This window comes from Danio rerio, chromosome 16 (assembly GCF_049306965.1).
Source record: "Danio rerio strain Tuebingen ecotype United States chromosome 16, GRCz12tu, whole genome shotgun sequence".
In the NCBI taxonomy this organism is placed as follows: Eukaryota; Metazoa; Chordata; class Actinopteri; order Cypriniformes; family Danionidae; genus Danio; species Danio rerio.
The window spans coordinates 54,127,899-54,147,189 of NC_133191.1; the positions used below are offsets into that span (position 1 = coordinate 54,127,899).

Below are 19,291 nucleotides of genomic sequence, written 5' to 3' on the forward strand. Positions count from 1 at the left end.
TGAGTGCCCAGTAAAGCACTATATAAATGCAATGAATTACTATTATTATTATCATTATTATTATTAAAAAGTGGACACAGCGGCCTCTGGTGCATTCGTCAAAAAAAAAAAAAAAAAAAAAAACATACCTCCTGGGTTGTATTTTCCACTCTCCAGAAATGTATATACACTATAGTTTTATTTTTGTAACAGTGTTTCAATCTAAAAATACAAAAAGGTAAAAAAGTTTAAATATAAAATACATTTAAAAGTGAAACTTATAAGGGTTTACTTTAAAATTACAAGAATAAAACATATATTATCATAAACTTTAATATAGCAAGGTGCACAAGTAATTACAATTTATTACTTTAATTTTACATGATTTTAAATGTACTTAAAAAACAGGAAATAATACTGTAAATAATAAGGCAATTTTATTGTCTAAAACAGACAAATTGCTGTAATTTGTCCTTATTTATATAATACATAATACACAGTCAAGATATTAATCTACATATATTGTTTGTATTTTTTACGGAGTTTTGAATATGGCTGGTTTCCAGCCATTTCCAGCCTGGTCTTAGCTGGTCAGGCTGGGAGATGACCAGCTAAAACCAGCTTGACCAGCCTAGCCAAGCTGGGAGTCCAGTCAAAACCAGCTATATCCAGCTTAAACCAGGCTGGTCAAGCTGGTTTTAGCTGGATTTGGCTGGTCATTTTCCAGCCTGACCAGCTAAGACCAGGCTGGAAATGGCTGGAAATGCTTGATGTCTGAATTAAGAACTGCAGGCTGTTGATTTAAACATAACAAAGTTTAGGGGGTCATAAAAACTTTTTTTTTAAACTTGAGGGTTAGTGATGTACAGTTTTGACATTCAGTAAAAGTCAGAATTATTAGCCCTCTTGAATTATTAGCCTTCCTGTGTATTTTTTTCTCAGCAGGTTCTATTTATTGGAAAGAAGACCTTTTCAACACATTTCTAAACATACTAGCTTTAATAACTCATTTCTAATTATTGACTTATTTTATCTTTGCATTAATGACAGTAAATAATATTTTACTATATATTTTTCAAGACACTTCTATACAGCTTAGTGACATTTAAAGGCTTAACTAGGTTAATAAGGCAGGTTAGGGTAAGTAGGCAAGTTATTGTATTACAGTGGTGTGTTCTGTAGACAATTGTAAAAAAAATTGCTTAAGGGGGCTAATAATATTGACCTTAAAATGTTATAAAACATTTAAAACTGCTTTTATTCTAGCCGAAATAAATCAAATAAGACTTTCTCCAGAAGAAAAAATATTATCAGACATACAGTGAAAATGTCTTTGCTCTGTTAAACATCGTTTGGGAAATATTAGAAAAAAAACAACAACTGTATATGATGATTATTTAATTCTACTAATCATTATTTAATTATTTTAATATTTAATATATAAAAATTTGTGTGGCACTTTAATTTAAGTAACAATTCTCACTATAAACTAGTGGCTTATTGTACGCTACATACTATTAAGATATTGTCTGTTTATTAGTGCTCATTTTGTGCATGATCTCATTCGACATTACCAATCTTATACCTACTACCTTAAAACCTATTAATAAGCAGCAACTTACATGTTTATCGAGCAAAAAGTCATAGTTAAGGTTTTTTTTTTTAATAAAGATAACTTTATCTTAATATAAAGTGTGACCAAAACATTATTTTCTTACCTCATAAGCATACATATCCAGTCAATATTCTCAAATAACAATTTGTTGTGTATCTTAATTATCCATTATTAAATATTGCTGTCCATTCATTCATTTTCAATCCATTTGCCGGAGCAGGGTCGCGGGGGCAGCAAACTTAGGAGAGAACCCAAGACTTCCCTCTCCCCAGGCACTTCCTCCAGCTTCTCTGGGGGGATCCCGAGGCGTTTCCGGGCCAGCCGAGAGACATGGTCCCTCCAGAGTGTCCTGGGTCTTCCCCGAGGCCTCCTTCCAGTGGGATATGCCTGTAACACCTCCCTAAGTAGGCTTCCAGGTGGCATCCAAAACAGATGCCAGAGCCAACTCAGCTGACTTCTCTCAATGTGGAGGAGCAGCAGCTCTACCCCGAGCTCCTCCCAGGTGACTGAGCTCCTCACCCCCTATCTATAAGGGTGTGACCTGCCACCCTGTGAAGGAAACTTATCTTGTATCCAAGATTTTGTCCTGTCGGTCATGACCATAAGTGAGAGTAGGAACGTAGATTGACTGGTAAATCGAGAGCTTTGCCTTTCAGCTCTGCTACTTCCTCACCACAACGGACCGATACATTGACCACATTGCTGCTGCCACTGCACCTATCCACCTGTCAATCTCATGCTCCATTCTTCCCTCACTCGTGAGCAAAACCCCAAGATCTTGGACATCTTCCATCTTGGGTAAGGACTTTCCTTCAACCTGGAGATGGCAAACCACCTTTTTCGGTGGAGCACCATGGCCTCGGACTTCAAGGTGCTGATTCTCATCCCAGCCGCGCCACACTTACATTTACATTTACATTTAGTCATTTAGCAGACGCTTTTATCCAAACTTTTTATCCCACTTGGCAGCAAACCGCCCCAGAGCATGCTAAAGATCCATGTTCGACGAAGCCAACAGAACAACATCGTCTGCGAATAACAGAGATGAGATCCTGTGGTCCCAGAACCGGACCCACTCCAGCCCAAGGCTGCGCTTTGAAAATCTGTCCATAAAAATTATGAATAGAATTGGTGACAAAGGACAGCCCTGCCAGAGTCCAACATGCACTGGGAACAAGTTTGACTTATTGCTGGCAATACGAATCAGACTCCTAATGTATTCATACAGGGATGAGACAGCCCATAACAGAGCACCTCTGACCCCATACTCCCAAAGCACCCTCCACAGAATGCCACTTGAGACACAGTCGAATGCCTTTTCCAAGTCCACAAAACACATGTGACCTGGTTGGACATACTCCCATGAACCCTCAAGCACCCTGGTGAGGGTATAGATGGTCTAGTGTACCACGGTCTGGACGAAAACCGCATTGTTCCTCCTGAATCTATTGCTAGCACAAATAAAAATCATCCATTGCTGTCAAATCTAAAAATATTACTTTAATTTCCCCATCTTTTAATAACTGCCTTTTATTATGGCGGCTTTACAAAACATTTCTGGCTCAGATGTGATGCACAAACAGTTCATGTCAACAATCAAGTCTTATGATGTTCTTCAAGAACATTTCTTTTAAAATCGTTCATTTTTCTTCAGCTTAGTTCGTTTACTCATCAGGGGTCGCCCCAGCAGAATGAACCGCCAACTTATCCAGCATTTCCAGCTGCAACCCAGTACTGGGAAACATTCATTCACACTCATTCACACACATACACAACGGCCAATTTAGTTTACTCTATTTACCTAAAGCGCATGTGTTTAGATTGTGGGGGAAACCGGAGCACCCGGAGGAAACCCACGTCAACACGGGGAGAACATGCAAGCTCCACACAGAAATGCCAACTGACCCAGGCAGGACTAAAACCAGTAGCCTTCTTGCTGTAAGGTGACAGTGCTAACCAATGAGCCACCCCACACTGAAAATTACAAGAATAAGTTTGCTAAACATTTGCAATGCTTCAGGGAGTGGGCGGAGCTAAATATCTCTTGGTACATTTTGCTCACTGTTTGTTGGGCTTTTTTGTAAAGCATTATGGATAATGTAGTTTTCCCATGTGAAAAAGCTGAAACCTATAGCATGAGGCAGTTCGATTATAATTTATTCATATTTTTAAAAAGCATCGGATTAAAAGATCGGATTTGGTTAAAAACTCTCATGGCTGCATTCGTTTGAAGTAAAATAAAATAAAAACTGTGAAATTGAGAAATATTTAATAATTGTTTAATAATTTAATAAATAGCTAAAGATCCTTATATTCTCTTTGCTCTTTGCAGCTCTCTAATTGGTGGGATTTTGTAGAGCATTATGGGTAATGTAGTTTTCCCACATAGTATTCTGCTATTAAAAGTGTTTAAATCAGTGTTTCCCAACCCTGTTCCTGAAGGTACACCAACAGTACACAATTTCAACCTGTCCCTAATCAAACACACCAGAATCAACTCATCTGGACATTAGAAGAGACTGCAAAACCTTAAATGAATGGGTGAGATAAGAGAGACATTTAAAAAAATGAACAGTTGATGTGCCTCCAGGAACAGGGTTGGGAAACACTAGTTTAGAAAATAAGTTGAATTCATGTGAGCAGATGGGTTTAGCAAATGCATATACAACTGATTAGCATCATGTGAGATCACAAGAGGTTTGTCTTTAAAGGTATTACTTATATGTTACTGTTAAAGTGTACGTAATGTAGAGCATTATGGGTAATGTAGTTCTCACACATAGTATTCTGCTATTAAGTGTTTAAAACAATGTTTCCCAACCCTGTTCCTGAAGGTACACCAACAGTACACAATTTCAATCTGTCCCTAATCAAACACACCAGTATCAACTCATCTGGACATTAGAAGAGACTGCAAAACCTCAAATGAATGGGTGAGATAAGAGAGACATTTAAAAAAATGTACAGTTGATGTGCCTCCAGGAACAGGGATGGGAAACACTAGTTTGGAAAATAAGTTGAATTCATGTGAGCAGATGGACTCAGCAAACGCATATACAATCAATTAGCCTCATGTGAGATCACAAGAGGTTTGTCATTAAAGATATTTCTTCTGTTTTGTTAAAGTGTCAGTAATGTAGAGCATTATGGGTAATGTAGTTCTCACACATAGTATTCTGCTATTAAGTGTTTCCCAACCCTGTTCCTGAAGGTACACCAACAGTATACAATTCCAATCTCTTCCTTATCAAACACAACTGAAATCAATCAAAAGATAAGAGAGACATCCAAAATATCTACTGTTGATGTGCCTTCAGAAACAGGGTTGGGTAACAATGGTTTAAAAAAGAAGTTAAATTCATGTGAACAGATGGGTTGAGCAAATGCATCTACAATCGATTAGCATCATGGGAGATCACAAGAGGTTTGTCATTAAAGGTTTTTGTTCTGTTGTTGTTAAGCTGTATGTTTCAGTTGAGACAATGTATGGAGCTTTTACTTATGGAACCCAGCTGTTGTGCTCTATAGTAGCATAATTAGCATCTCATTTAAGCAAATGAGACAATTATTCTTCTAAGAATGGTTTCTGGAAACCCTAAAAAAGCTGTTTTTTGATCATATAAAGTTTTATCTTAATATATCAATATGATTCCTCATAATATGACTCCCTTCTAAACCCATATAGGTAAATGACTATGGAAAAAGAAGATAACGGGCCATACACGTGTACACCCTATCTTTAAATGTAAAAAAAAAGCATTTTTAATCCAGCATGACTAACCATTAACAGATGAGTACATATACTGTAATTATGAGTAAGAACAACCACAAAAACAACCCAACTGCTGCAGACCGATTAAAGCAAATGTCAAATAGATGAAACATAATCTTGCTTTGGCTACAACTGACAAAAAAAAAATCACAAATACAGTTGCAACTCATGCATTCCACACACTGTAAAAATGATGAGCTCCACACAATCGATTTGCAAGACATGTAGGAATTCAATTAATGTTTTTGTTTTTACAAATTTAATTCAATTCAATTCAGTTTTATTTGTATAGCGTTTTTACAATGTAGATTGTGTCAAAGCAGCTTCACATAAATGGTCATAGTAACTGGATCAGGGTAGCTCAGTTTTTAGTGTTTAAGTTCAGTTCAGTTTAGCTCACTTCAGTGTGATTTAAAGTCATTACTGAGAGTTAAGTGGATAGAACATAAAACATTGTTCCCAAATTTTTTTTACATAAGTATTTACGCAGCAAATGACATACCTATAGCCAACCCAGGCTCATTCTGAAAACGTACCACTATATACATTTCTGCAGAGCACCAAATACGTTCCAGGAGCTACAGTTTTTTGCAGTTTCTGTGTATGCTTTTTCAGATCTCAGATTTCTCTCGCAAGTGCCGCTCACAGCTGCTGTTCTCAGGTAAACACACCAGAGGCCGCTGTCTGACTGGCTGGCTAATCAACCGACTGATTCACCCACCTCCTTCCCTAAACCCAACCAGTAGTGTTTTATAAAGCACCAATTGGCCAGCGCCCAGCCCCTTTCCTAAACCCAACCGACATTGTTTTGAAAAGCAATCCAGAAAAAACAAACGCCCCACGCGGCCGCCAGATTTTTACCATGTTTTTTTAGATTTAACCACATTTTCACCCTGTTATTAAATTGTTTATTTTTATTTTTCAGCTTTTGTTTTTGTCTTGTTTTTGCCTGCTTTCTGCAACTGTTCTTCGCCCCGTCGTAGTCAACTCCTCTCAAGTCCGCCGACATATGCTGCAAGCCACCGCACAAACTGGAAACAGCCGGAAAGTGGTCCACACAGAGGTAAGCGGTCAGTTAGTGGCAAGAAAAGGAACGCCGTCATACCGCCCCTGTAGCGTTCATTTTAAAGGCGAAATGCAGCCATACGTACCTCTGACAACATAATTTGCGATCTCCAGAAACATATATAGTGATACATTTTCAGCAGATGACTTTAAGAAGTTTAATAAAAACTGATTATTTGAGGAATTTTGCACCGATACCAAACTTTTAAAAGCGTGAATTCACTTTGTGAATTGGGAACTATGATGTAAAGTCAAAAAGGTGAAACAAAACGTTGCTTTGGTTACCACTAACAACAATCACAAATACAGCAGCAACTCATTTCACACACCTATATTAAATAATTTAACAGATACAACATTTTATTTTAAGAAAAATTTATTATTATTATTATTATTATTATTTTGTTTTTAATTGTTATAATAATTTCTCCCCCTATTTGCAGCATGTGTGTTTGTATCTATGTACTTGATGTTTTAAATGCTATCAAAACGCTTTTAAAATTACTCAAGAGTAGTGAGTATTACGCTGTAAAAGCTGATGCATTTACACATAATTTGTGGATGTGTGTAAACGTAACATTCTGTAGTGCATCGAGTTATTGCCCAGCAAGCTCACAAAATCAGAAGATGTTAATATTAAGATAGATTTACGTTGTGATGTCAGGTGACCAAAATTCAATGTCTAGCCAGTGTTTGAGGACAACCTTACTTTGATGTCGAGTAATGACATCAAATTATGTTGATATTTGGTTGATTTTAGGTTGTGTTGGAAAGTGACCAGAATCCAACGTCGAGTCAACATCTTAAATCAACGTCATATTGACATTAAATACTGACATTTATTCATCAGGTATGGCAACCAAAATCCAATGCCTGATAGACATCATAGTGGTAATGTCCACACAGCGTCAAGCTGTAACATCATTAGACGTTAACATTTGGTTAGTTTTAGGTTGGCCGTTGGACATTGACCTGACGTTGGGTTCTGGCGTCAACCCGATTTTCTTTTCCAAACAAAATGCAACGTCCCCACGACAATGGGGTACAATCTGATGTCATGTTGACGTCTTGTGTTTGCTGTGTGTTCAAGGTCATTTCTGTCATCATACAGTACACATCCGTCATCCTCTCATCAGTGACATGCTATTAACAGTCTCTCTGTCAATGCATGTAAAGTAAAATAACAGATATAGCACTAAAAACAGGAAAATAAAAGTACACTCTTTTAAAACTGCTTAGGAAATTACATTTTCTGAGGAAAACTACTCAATTACAGTTATTTGTGTATTTGTACTTTACACCACTGCTAACTACCTGACTAACACTGAAGACTGGGGTACCGACGCTGAAAAATCAGCTTTGCGACACAGAAATAAATTCAATTTAAAGCCAAATTAAAACAAAAACCTGTTATTTAAAACGATAATAATATTTCACAATTTTAGACTTAATTTCTGAGAACCAAAAGACAGCAAACTGCACCAATACCAAACTTTTAAAAGCGCCAGTACATGTGAATTGAGACCTACAGAAGAGAAGGCAGCCCATGCCACACAGAGTTGCTCTTTCACACACACACACCTCCAGCCAACACGTTTCTTTTATCCCTTTCAGAATTCAGCACGATGCAAATGGCCTCTTGTGGAAAGCATATCATACCCATCCACCTCTCAGGGATCACTCCAGGGATGCCAGCGGCTGGCCGAGATTGGCGAGGGGACACGAGGGGGTTTAAGCCTCTGCAGTCCAGTAAACCCACAGGCCTGCAGCCCTGGGAAATGTGGCTAATTGTGAGCACCTTGGCTGCGGGTCTCCCTTTGCCTTAGGTTTCGCCACAGCTCAAAAACAAGTCCAACGGTGCCCAAATATGGAGCAAGTGGGCCCAGAAATGTAGGGGGAGCGTGTCTTTGAGTTAATCTGGATTGGCGCCGATAAGAGGTGGCGTTCTTTGCTGCTGCGTATCGCCGTCTGACACCATGCGAAGGCTTGGGTGGATGGAGGAGACGAATATTTGGAGCACTGGAGGCGAAAGCGGCGCATGCCAATGCTGGACACTTCCATGCCGACATTCTTCAACAGCATGGATGGCATAGAGAAGAGAAAAAAAAAAAGCCCCAACGAACGTTTGTTGCCGATTTGCTTGCTGAAAGCGTATCGGTTGAAACATAAGGTCTGTGCTTTTAAGATTAGCTCACGAAATACAGGTGAAAATTGCATGCAGACGTCATGATCCATTTAAGCAGGTCGATGCGAGATAAAACATTAAAGGAAAACTCCATTAAAAAAACAGGCTAATTTTGCAACTCCTCGAGAGTTAAATAGAAGAGTTTTACCATTTTTAAATCCATTTAGTCCATCTCTGGGACAGGCAGGAGCAGTTTTAGCTTAGCTGAACTTAATTTAGAATAGATCATTGAATCAGATTAGATGCCATGATCCATGTTAGCAGTTCGACATGAGATAAAACATTAAAAGAGCACTTGATTGAAAAAACATAGTAGTTAAATAGTAGAGTTTAACCATTTTTTTAATCTATTCAGCCAATCTTTAAATCTGGCAGGAGCACTTTGAACTTAGATTAGCTTAGCTTAAATCCTTGAATCAGATTTGACTATTAGAATTTCTCTCAAAAATGACCAAAGAGTTTCGATAATATTCCTATTTAAAGCTTGACATTCTATAGTTGCACTGTGTACTGAGATCAACAGAAAATGAAAAGTTGCTATTTCTTAGACCAAAATGCCTAGGAACTCATTCTGGCGGAATAATCAAGTAACTTTGCTGCCTTAAAATAGGCTAACTGTGTATTCCGGTTAAAATACATGGTTCAGGATCTGCACCAAAGTAAATATTATCTGATATTATGATGAAATATGATGCAACAACTGAAGAGTCAAGCTTTAAATAGAAAAAGTATCTAAACTCTTTGGGACTTTTTTTTGAGGGAAATGCTAGTGGTCTAATCCGATTCAATGATCTATGCTAAGCTAAGCTAAAAGTGCTCCCGCCAGACCCGGAGATCGTAAAAATGGATTCAAAACTGGTACATCTTAGCTTAAATCATTAAATCAGATTAGCATAGCTAATTAGCATCGCTCTCAAAAACAACCAAAGAATTTTGATCATTTGTACTGAGATGGACAGAAAATGAAAAGTTCCTATTTTCTAGACCAATATGGCTAAAAAACTCTCATTCTGGATAATAATCAAGAAACTCTGCTTCCTTAAAATAGGTTAACTGTGTATTCCGGTTTAAATATATACGATTCAGGAAGTAAATAGGATGCAACTACAGAATAATCAAGCTTTAAATAGGAAAATTATCTAAACTTTTAGTTTTTTTTTGAGTGATATGCTAATGGTTTAATCTGATTCAATGATCTAAGCTAAGCTAAGCTAAAAGTGTTCCCGCCAGACCTGAAGTTTGGATGAATTCAACACTGCTAAATCTTAAATCACTGAATCAGATTATCATCACTAATTAGCATCGCTGTCAAAAATGGCCAAAGAGTTTCGATAATTTGTAGTGAGATCGACAGAAAATGAAAAGGTGCTATTTTCTTGACCAATATGGTTAAAAACTATCATTCTGGATAATAATCAAGGAACTTTGCTTCCTTAAAATAGGTTAACTGTGTATTCTGGTTTAAATATATATGGTTTAGGAACATATATTACATATATTTATATATTACAGAATAATATATTTATATATTACAGAATAATCAAGCTTTAAATAGTTTAGATAAAATTATCTAAACTTTTTGGCTATTTTGAGTGATATGCTAATGGTCTAATTCAGACCATCTGCAGCGCGAGGGTAAAGAACAAGCCTCCTCCATTCGGCATCTTTACTTTCTCTTTACTTTACTCCTTTACTTTAGTGAAGTAAGGAAACAGGGTTGTACGCACTTCACTGAAGACATCCATTAGCCAACATATTTATTTTTATTTGTTAAGAGCAAAGATTTGTTTCAAAACTATTTCTAAATTCAGTTTTAATTTCCAGCAAACATATAAATAAAACAATAATAACAAAGTGTGGTCAAATAACTGAGTTATATCCAAACACACATCCTATTCTTACGCCCCATTTGCAACATAGGCCAGAGGTACGTATGGCTGCATTTCATTTTTTTTAATAGAATGCTACATGGGCAGTATGAAGCCATTACTTTTTGTGCTTACCAGCTGACCATTTACGTCCATATGGATAGCTTTCCCACTGTAACCAGTTTGTCCTGTTAGCTCGCCTTGTACGTCGGCGGACTTGAGATGCAGAGAGGAGTTGAACACAATGACAGGGTTCGAGTCCGGTGAAGAACGGTTCCAGAAAGCAGCTAAGACAAAAAACAGAATCCAAAAAATAAACAAGTAAATAACAGGGTGAGAATGTGGCAAAATCTAAAAACGTTGTGAAAATTAGACGAGGGCTTTCCTTTTTCCGGATTGCTTTTGAAATTGTTGGTTTGGTGTACGGGAAGTGGGTGGTTAGCTCAATCAATAAAATTTGTTGGGTTTAGGGAAAGATGAGGGTGGGTCAGTCGATTGGTCAGTCAGTCAGTCGATTGGTCAGTCAGTCAGACAGTCAATCAAGCAGTCAGTCAACAGCGACCTCTGGTGGGCTTACGCAAGAACAGCAGGCTTGAATGGGACTCAAGAGAAATTTGAGATCTCAAAAAGCATACACAGCGGCCTCACATGAATTTGCAAAAACAAAATCTGTAAAAAACGAACCCCCTGGGACGTATTTTGCGGTCTCCTGAAAGGTACTGTATATAGAGATACGTTTTCAGAATGAGCCTGGGTTGCTCATATGGTGACGCATATGTCTCCAAAACCCGACAGGTGGACAAACATAAACTTTTTTATTAAAACAAATATAAATATGAATAATAATAATAAAAATAATAATACAATAATACAAATAATAAATAATACTGCTAATAATAACATTATACAAATGCAAATTTTCATGAATAAACTGAAAAAAAGTTGCTTGGTTGTAGTGGTATTTATGTAGAAAATAATAATTTTTGTGACATTTAAATCCTTTAGCTGTTTTTTCATCTGTAAAGATATTTGTGTTTTGCTCTACATCATGTGTGTATTAAGCAATGTGTAAGCGTATGGACCTGCATAGGTGCATAACTAACACACTCTGAGCTGGACTTAAGAGAAGCTTTTAGTTGACACGATCAATTTCAGTTCTTCAAAATAGCAACGTGCCAACAATGCGCCTTAACACACCTCCTTTATAGACCAGCACACCCATGAGTCCACAAAGTGGCGCAAATGGATTTGCTATTTAAACAACGTGGTGCAAAACGTGAAAATTAGGGTTGTGCTGGTCTGAAAATAGCAACAAATTGCCCCATACACGACTTGCACCTTATTGCACCGGGTGTATGATAAATAGGGGAGTGGTTAAGCCTTTTTTGTTTAAAAGTGGAGTTTTCTTTTAACAATCAAACCATATTAACCTCAAGTATTGACAGCTCAGAGTTTCAGAAGTGCTTATGACTACAATACCGTTGCATGTTTTATAACTGGCAAGAAAACCCCCAAAATGAACGCAAAAGCAACCGCAAAAAAAAAAAAAACTTAAGGTCAAACGTTTCCTTTGACACCTTGATTCTTTTAAAGCAGCTACAGTTTAAAATAACCCGCTTTGTTTTGGATGCACAGAATTAGTTAATTGCACTCTTAGGGAAATGTCTAGCATGGGTTAACAGAGCGAATACAACTCAAAAGGAGTTTCAACTGTTGCTAATTTGAATGCATAATGCAATGCAATCATTCAATTTCACAAGATGCCCATCAACAGCTTGCAAACAAGATGCCGCCGTAAATATGTATTCACTGTGAACAAACAGGGTCACACTTTTGTTTTGTTTTTTTTGCATGGCTTTCTGAGTTGATCGTATTGTAAATAGAAGCAGAAATCAACACAGAGCACCTTGAGCTTGTTGTGGAAAGACCAGCGATGGTTTGCTTCAAGTAAGCTGTAGGAGTTTAGAAACAGAAAGTGCCACAACAAAGAGCGAAAACGCCAGGTACTGTTCAATACGATGAGTAACTGCTAGTAATATCAAAAGTGTGGAATTCATTGTAGTGGTATGAGATTCAAAATGACATTTAGAGCATTTCCCTAATTACAGTAAAAAACTGATTTCTGAATGTGTCGCCAGTTTCATACCGTGGGAATACTGTACAGAGAAAGACGTCTCATCTCAAACTGTCTGAAAGTATTTCAGCCGAAAGACTGAACAATCTCTGCCACATTATGCAAGTGCAATTCAATGAAAATGATATAAATAATCTCTGTTCTGGGCGCACAGACATGATAAAAGCAGTTTTACGCATACACATTTCTAACATACAAAACACACTGCATTAATACTAAAATAAAACTATGAATGCAATAAAACTATGAAGTATATAAAAAGCATTAATAACTTATTAGTTACCATGGAGAACTCGCTGCATTTAATAAAATACATTGAAATGTCAACTGACTGCACTGACCTAAACTATAAAACTGAGGGAAAAGAAAAAACGCCCACATTTAATTGTAGCAGATGATTGACAGAAAGCATACAACTGCTTTATCTACTGTGTGAAATGCATCTGCCGTTTTTATCAGCCGTGACCAAAAGGTACTGACTTATAATATAAAACTATTCAAGATAATTAAACTCACCCGTTCACCATGAGAAAACACTCAGATCTTGTAGGTCAGCTCTTGATTCTTAGATAACATCTGGTGAAGACGAAGAAGAAAAGACATAAGATGTAGCATCAGCTTAACTGTGAATCATTTAAGATACTGTTTTTCTTTAAATGCTTTAATTCAGCTCTCCTATCTGATTTACATAGTTATTTAGCTGAACTGAATAAACACTGAACTTACTTCAGCTAAATTTATCTCAGAAAGAATAAACAACTTATTTAGAGAATTTTAATTTGTCTCATATTTGACATTTTCATCATTGGTTCTATTATTTTGTGCTGCTTTGAATCTGTATTGTATGAAATGCTGTATAAAAACTGATTGAGAATTATTTTTTGCACACCAAATTTCTCAGCATTTCTTCATTTAGGCAATTTTCATGCATCTGGAGCATTTAGAAGAACAATACTCAACAATTTGCACAGTAACTATATGCATTTCTAGTGACATTTTCCTGCTTTCCACAACCTTTTCACAGATTTAGCTAATTTGTGAAGGAATGTTTAGAAGTACTTGTACTTAGATGTATTTAAGTCATTTAATTATATATATATATATATATATATATATATATATATATATATATATATATATATATATATATATATATATATATAATTTTTTTTATTTCCCAAATGATGTTTAAAAGAGCAAAGACATTTTCACAGTATGGTTGATAATTTTTTTATGATTTTTTATTTATTATTTTTTCTTATTTGTTTTATTTCGGCTAGAATAAAAGCAGTTTTTAAATTATTAAACACCATTTTAAGGTCAAAATTATTAGCCCCTTTAAGATATTTTTTTTATATATAATCTACAGAACAAACCATTGTTATACAATAACTTGCCTAATTACCCAAATCTGCCTAGTTAACTTAATTAACCTAGTTAAGCCTTTAAATGTCACTTTAAGCTGTATAGAAGTGTCTTGAAAAATATCTAGTCAAATATTATTTCTGTCATATATTATTTACACACACACACACACACACACACACACACACACACACACACACACACACACACACACACACACACACACACACACACACACAGACACACACACACAACCAAACCAAAAAACAAGCACAAACAAATAAATAAAACACAAAAAATCAATAAAAAATAAAACAAATACAAACAAATGATTAATAAATAAACAAACAAACAAAGCACATGCACTAACAAACACATACAAATAAACAAACACACACACAAACTAATAAATTAAACAAAAATAAATAAATAAATAAACAAACAAACAAAACACACACAATCAAACAAATAATAAATAAAACACAAATAAAAAACAGACAAACAAAATACATGCATAAACAAACACACACAAACAAATAAAGAAATAAACCACTAATAAATACACAAACAAACAAACAAACAAACACAATTAAATAAATAAACAAACAAAACAAAACACAAACAAACAAATGATAAATGAAAATAACAGGAATAAACAACCAAACAAACAAAACACATGCACAAACAAACAAAACACACACACCCACTCCCACCCCCCACCCCCCCCACACACACACACACAAATAAACAAAACACTAATAAAGGAATAAATTAATAAAACAAAACACACACAAACAAATGATAAATAAATAAAACACAAATGAATAAACAACCAAACAAACAAAACACATGCAAAAACAAACAAACACACAAACAAACAAACAAACAAACAAATAATACAAAACAAAACAAAGCAAAAACAAGCCAAACAAAAACAAAACGAAACACAACAAAAAACAAAAAATTTTAAAATAAACTAAAACAAAAAAACAAACAAAACAAAACAACAAAACAAAACAAAAAAAATAAACAAAAAACAAAAACAAACCAAAAAAAAACAAAAAAAAAAACATGGCCATAATCTATGAGTGTGAATGAATGTGAGAGTGGGCATCCACTGCATAAAACATTTGCTGGAATAGTTGGCGGTTCATTCCACTGTGGGGACCCCTGATAAATAAGGAATTAAGCCAAAGGAAAAAGAAAGAAATAATGAATTAACATTATTGTATAATCGATTAACAACCTCAGATGTCCTGTTGAAGAAAAGTTTTATTGTAGGTCAGTCACTCCATTTTCTGCCACAAAAGGTTTAGTGGATACTATAATTTTGAGAAAAACTTCCAGGTAAAGCCTTCACGTGGCATAATAGTGAACACACTTTTTAACTCATGACTTTTTTGGGGAGCAGTGGACTTTTTTAAATACAGAGTAATGAGAAAATAACAAAGGCATCAAGAGACACAAGTGGACTAATGGAAAGTTTGATTGTGTTAGTGGAGCCACGTCTAAAAAAACAATTCCTACGTGAAATGAAACACAGCGCATAGTGACGCTAATTTGACTTCAATTAAATAGCGAGCTATAAATGGTTTGTTCAGTGATCAAATGCTCACAGGCGACGAAATGTAGGGTCCCAAACCATTACGACTAAAATAACGTGGGTCCCCAGAGAGGACAGCAGTATCTGATCCTCGCTAGTGACAGCTGATGGCTTCAGAAAGATAATTAACTTTTCAATTAGAGGTGCGTCTGACATTACAATTGTATCTACTTGAAGAACTAAAGAGCGAGTGAAGGAGATGCAGATGCATTATTACTGCAAACAAACAACGTGCTTTCCAAACAGATGTCATGATTTCTGATGTCTTTGTGCGACAGCTACATCAAAGAGCAAAGGCGAAATACGTGCTAAAATAATCATTGCGACAAATCGTTCGCACGCAGCAAAATCTCTCAAAAGAGACTGACAAACCTCTTCTCCCTTCATAAATTAAGGAGAGATCAAAAAATAAATAAATAACAATATGAAAATTAATATAATAAATAAGCCATACAGACAGATACATAATAAAGCATGCAAATAAATTAATAATACATCAATCAAAAGCAGACAAATGCAGACTAAAGCATGTAAATAAACAAAGAATATAAATAAAATGTATGAAAGAAACCACAGGCGCATTCTTCATTTTCATAATCAATGATTAGATAAACATGATACAAAGATACAAATAAGCATGTAAATAAATGAGATAAACCAAAAGAATATAATAAAAACAACAACATTTAAAAATACATAAATACATTGCCAATGCAAATGAATGACTGAATAAAAATGAAAACATTCAATAATACATAAATACATACAAACAGCAAATGAATGAATGAATGAATGAATGAATGAATGAATGAATGAAAGAAAATTAAAACATTCATAAATACATAGAAGACGCAGATGAAAGAATGAATGAATAGACGAATGAATAAATAAATGACCGAAGCGACTGACGGACAAATAAACAAATAAATCAAAACAGTACACAATTAAAACATGCAAAAACACATACCTACATGGAGCATGCAGATCAATGAATGAATGAATGAATGAATGAATGAATGAATTAATTAATTAATTAATTAATTAATTAAATGACAGAAGGGATGGATGGACAGATAAATAAATAAATCAAACCAAAACCGTACACAATTAAAACATTCAAAATACAGATGCATGAATGAATGCATGATTAAATGGATGGATGAATGAATGAATGAATGAATGAATGACTGAATAAATGAATGAATGAATGAATGAATGAATGAATGAATGAATGAATGAATGAATGAATGAATGAATGAATGAATGAATGGACAGATGGACAAATAAATAAACAAACCAATAAAAAAACAGTACACAATTAAAATATTCTAAAACACAAAAATACATGAAACATACGGATGATTGAAAAAATGAATGAATGAATGAATAATAAAACATTATATTATATATTAATAATATGTAATTATTAAATACATATTGAGCATGCAGAAGAAAGAAAGAAAGAAAGAAAGAAAGAAAGAAAGAAAGAAAGAAAGAAAGAAAGAAAGAAAGAAAGAAAGAAAGAAAGAAAGAAAGAAAGAAAGAAAGAAAGAAGGGACTATTGGACAAATGAAAAATAAACGAAAACCGTACACAATTAAAACATTCAAAAATGCATAAATACATAAAGCATGCATATGAATGAATGAATGAATGAATGAATGAATGAATGAATGAATGAATGAATGAATGAATGAATGAACGAACGAATGAACAGACAGATAGAAGGACAGACAGAAAAAGGAATGGGCAAATAAAAATAAATCAAAACAGTACACAATTAAAATATTCTAAAAAACAAAAAAATAGATAGAGCACGAAGATGAATAAATGAATGAATAAATGAACAGACAGACGGACAAGCAGATAAATAATCAAACACATAAATAAATAACCTTTCAAAAAGACATAAATGCATGAAACATGCAGATGAATGAATTAATGAATGAATGAATGAATGAATTAATTAATTAATTAATTAATAGACAGATGGACAAATAGGTGGATGGATGGATGGATGGATCAATAAGTATATAAAGCAAAACAGAACACAAATACTTTCAAAACACAAATACATGTCACATGCAGATGAATGAATGAATGAATGAATGAATGAATGAATGAATGAATGAATGAATGAATGAATGAATGAATGAATGAATGAATGAATGAACAAATAGACAGAAGGAGAGATGGACGGATGGATAAATACACAAACAAACCAAAAAAGTAAACAATTAAAACATTCAAAAATTAATAAATGAAAGAACAGACAGACAGACAGACAGACAGACAGACAGACAGACAGACAGACAGACAGACAGACAGACAGACAGACAGACAGACAGACAGACAGACAGACAGACAGACAGACAGACAGACAGATAGATAGATAGATAGATAGATAGATAGATAGATAGATAGATAGATAGATAGATAGATAGATAGATAGATAGATAGATATCTGACAGTCTTTGTTAGCCGCCCAAACATGTTGTGTAGCAGATATACAACCCACTGCATCTGATAGATTCAATTAGTGTGAGTCTATTAATTTGGTGCTAATTTCCAGTGTTTTTTAATTGAGGCAGTTGTGGTTGTGAGAGGAGAGGAGTCGTGTCTGCTCATTAAACTAGTGGAGCTCTACACCTGCGCTTCAACCAAACTCAAGGCTGAAGGCCACACAAACACCGGCCATAATTGCACACCCACATGCTATAGAATCATTTATGGTAATGCAATCACAATGAATGTTTTAGTAATCCTTAGAAGAAGAAGAAAAAAAGACAACAACAGGGGGACAAAAAGTAGATGAAACCATATTGAAGGCATAAATATGTGCAATACGTATATCATGTATATGTAAAATGTGAGCTAACATTATCGAGAATGTTACAGGGGTGAATAAAACTTCAGTACAGCTTTTTGTTCTTAGTAGTTCTGTCATTTAAAGATTTGAAAGAAGTACTGACTGTACATATGACGATTAAATATTCTTAGTAATAACATGTTGCATTTGCATATTAAACCCTCCCACAAAGAAAAAGTGCTCTTAAAATTGAAAGTGGTCAATCAACAGATCATTTAGCTTCAAATCATGTAAATCACAGCGTCAGCTCATTCAGAAATAACAGTTTGTAAGCAAAAGCATCTAAACGCCACTTGCCTTTAACAGCAAAAGCAGCTATATTCCGAGGACAAATCAGAAGGCAAGAACTGAATCTTCAATGTAGGAGCGCGCTGATACGCCGGCTTTTATGAGGAGACTGTTTTAGTCCTCTTCAGATTTAGGGACCTATCATAGACCCGGCGCAATGCGACGCAATTGTTGTTTGCTAGTTTCAAACAACAGTTTGCTAGTTTCGTTTTGACGTTTTTCAGCACGCTGTTTAAATAGCAAATGCATTTGCACTCATATGTGCGCCCACAGGCGTTCTGGTCTAAAAAAGAAGGTGTGTTAAGGCGCATTGCTGGTGCGTTGCTATTTTGAGGATCTAAAATAGACCGCTCAATGAGAGGAGGAGGTCTAAAGTCCAGCACAGAGCGCGTTAGTTGTGCGCCTCACTTACACATTGCTTAATACACACAGGATGTACAGCAATATGCAAATATCTTTACAAATGAATAATAATTAAAGGATTAAAATATTATAAAAGTTATTATTTTCTAGCCGACATAAATATAAAAACCACTGGCTCCATGCCT

General features: G+C 35.1%; 1 protein-coding gene across 25 annotated transcripts in view; it reads right to left on the reverse strand.

Moving 5' to 3' along the window:
- Window positions 1–19,291, reverse strand: part of satb1b (SATB homeobox 1b) — a 209,358-nt gene that overhangs the window by 154,996 nt on the left and 35,071 nt on the right. For 17 of the 25 annotated variants that reach the window (XM_073925260.1, XM_073925250.1, XM_073925254.1 and 14 more), the window contains one exon: window positions 13,135–13,194. The gene's annotated coding sequence lies outside the window, so the exon portion shown is untranslated. Of the gene's footprint in view, window positions 1–10,619; window positions 10,772–13,134; window positions 13,195–19,291 lie in introns of all 25 variants that reach the window. The other 8 variants (XM_073925255.1, XM_073925248.1, XM_073925240.1 and 5 more) reach the window with 1 other exon arrangement.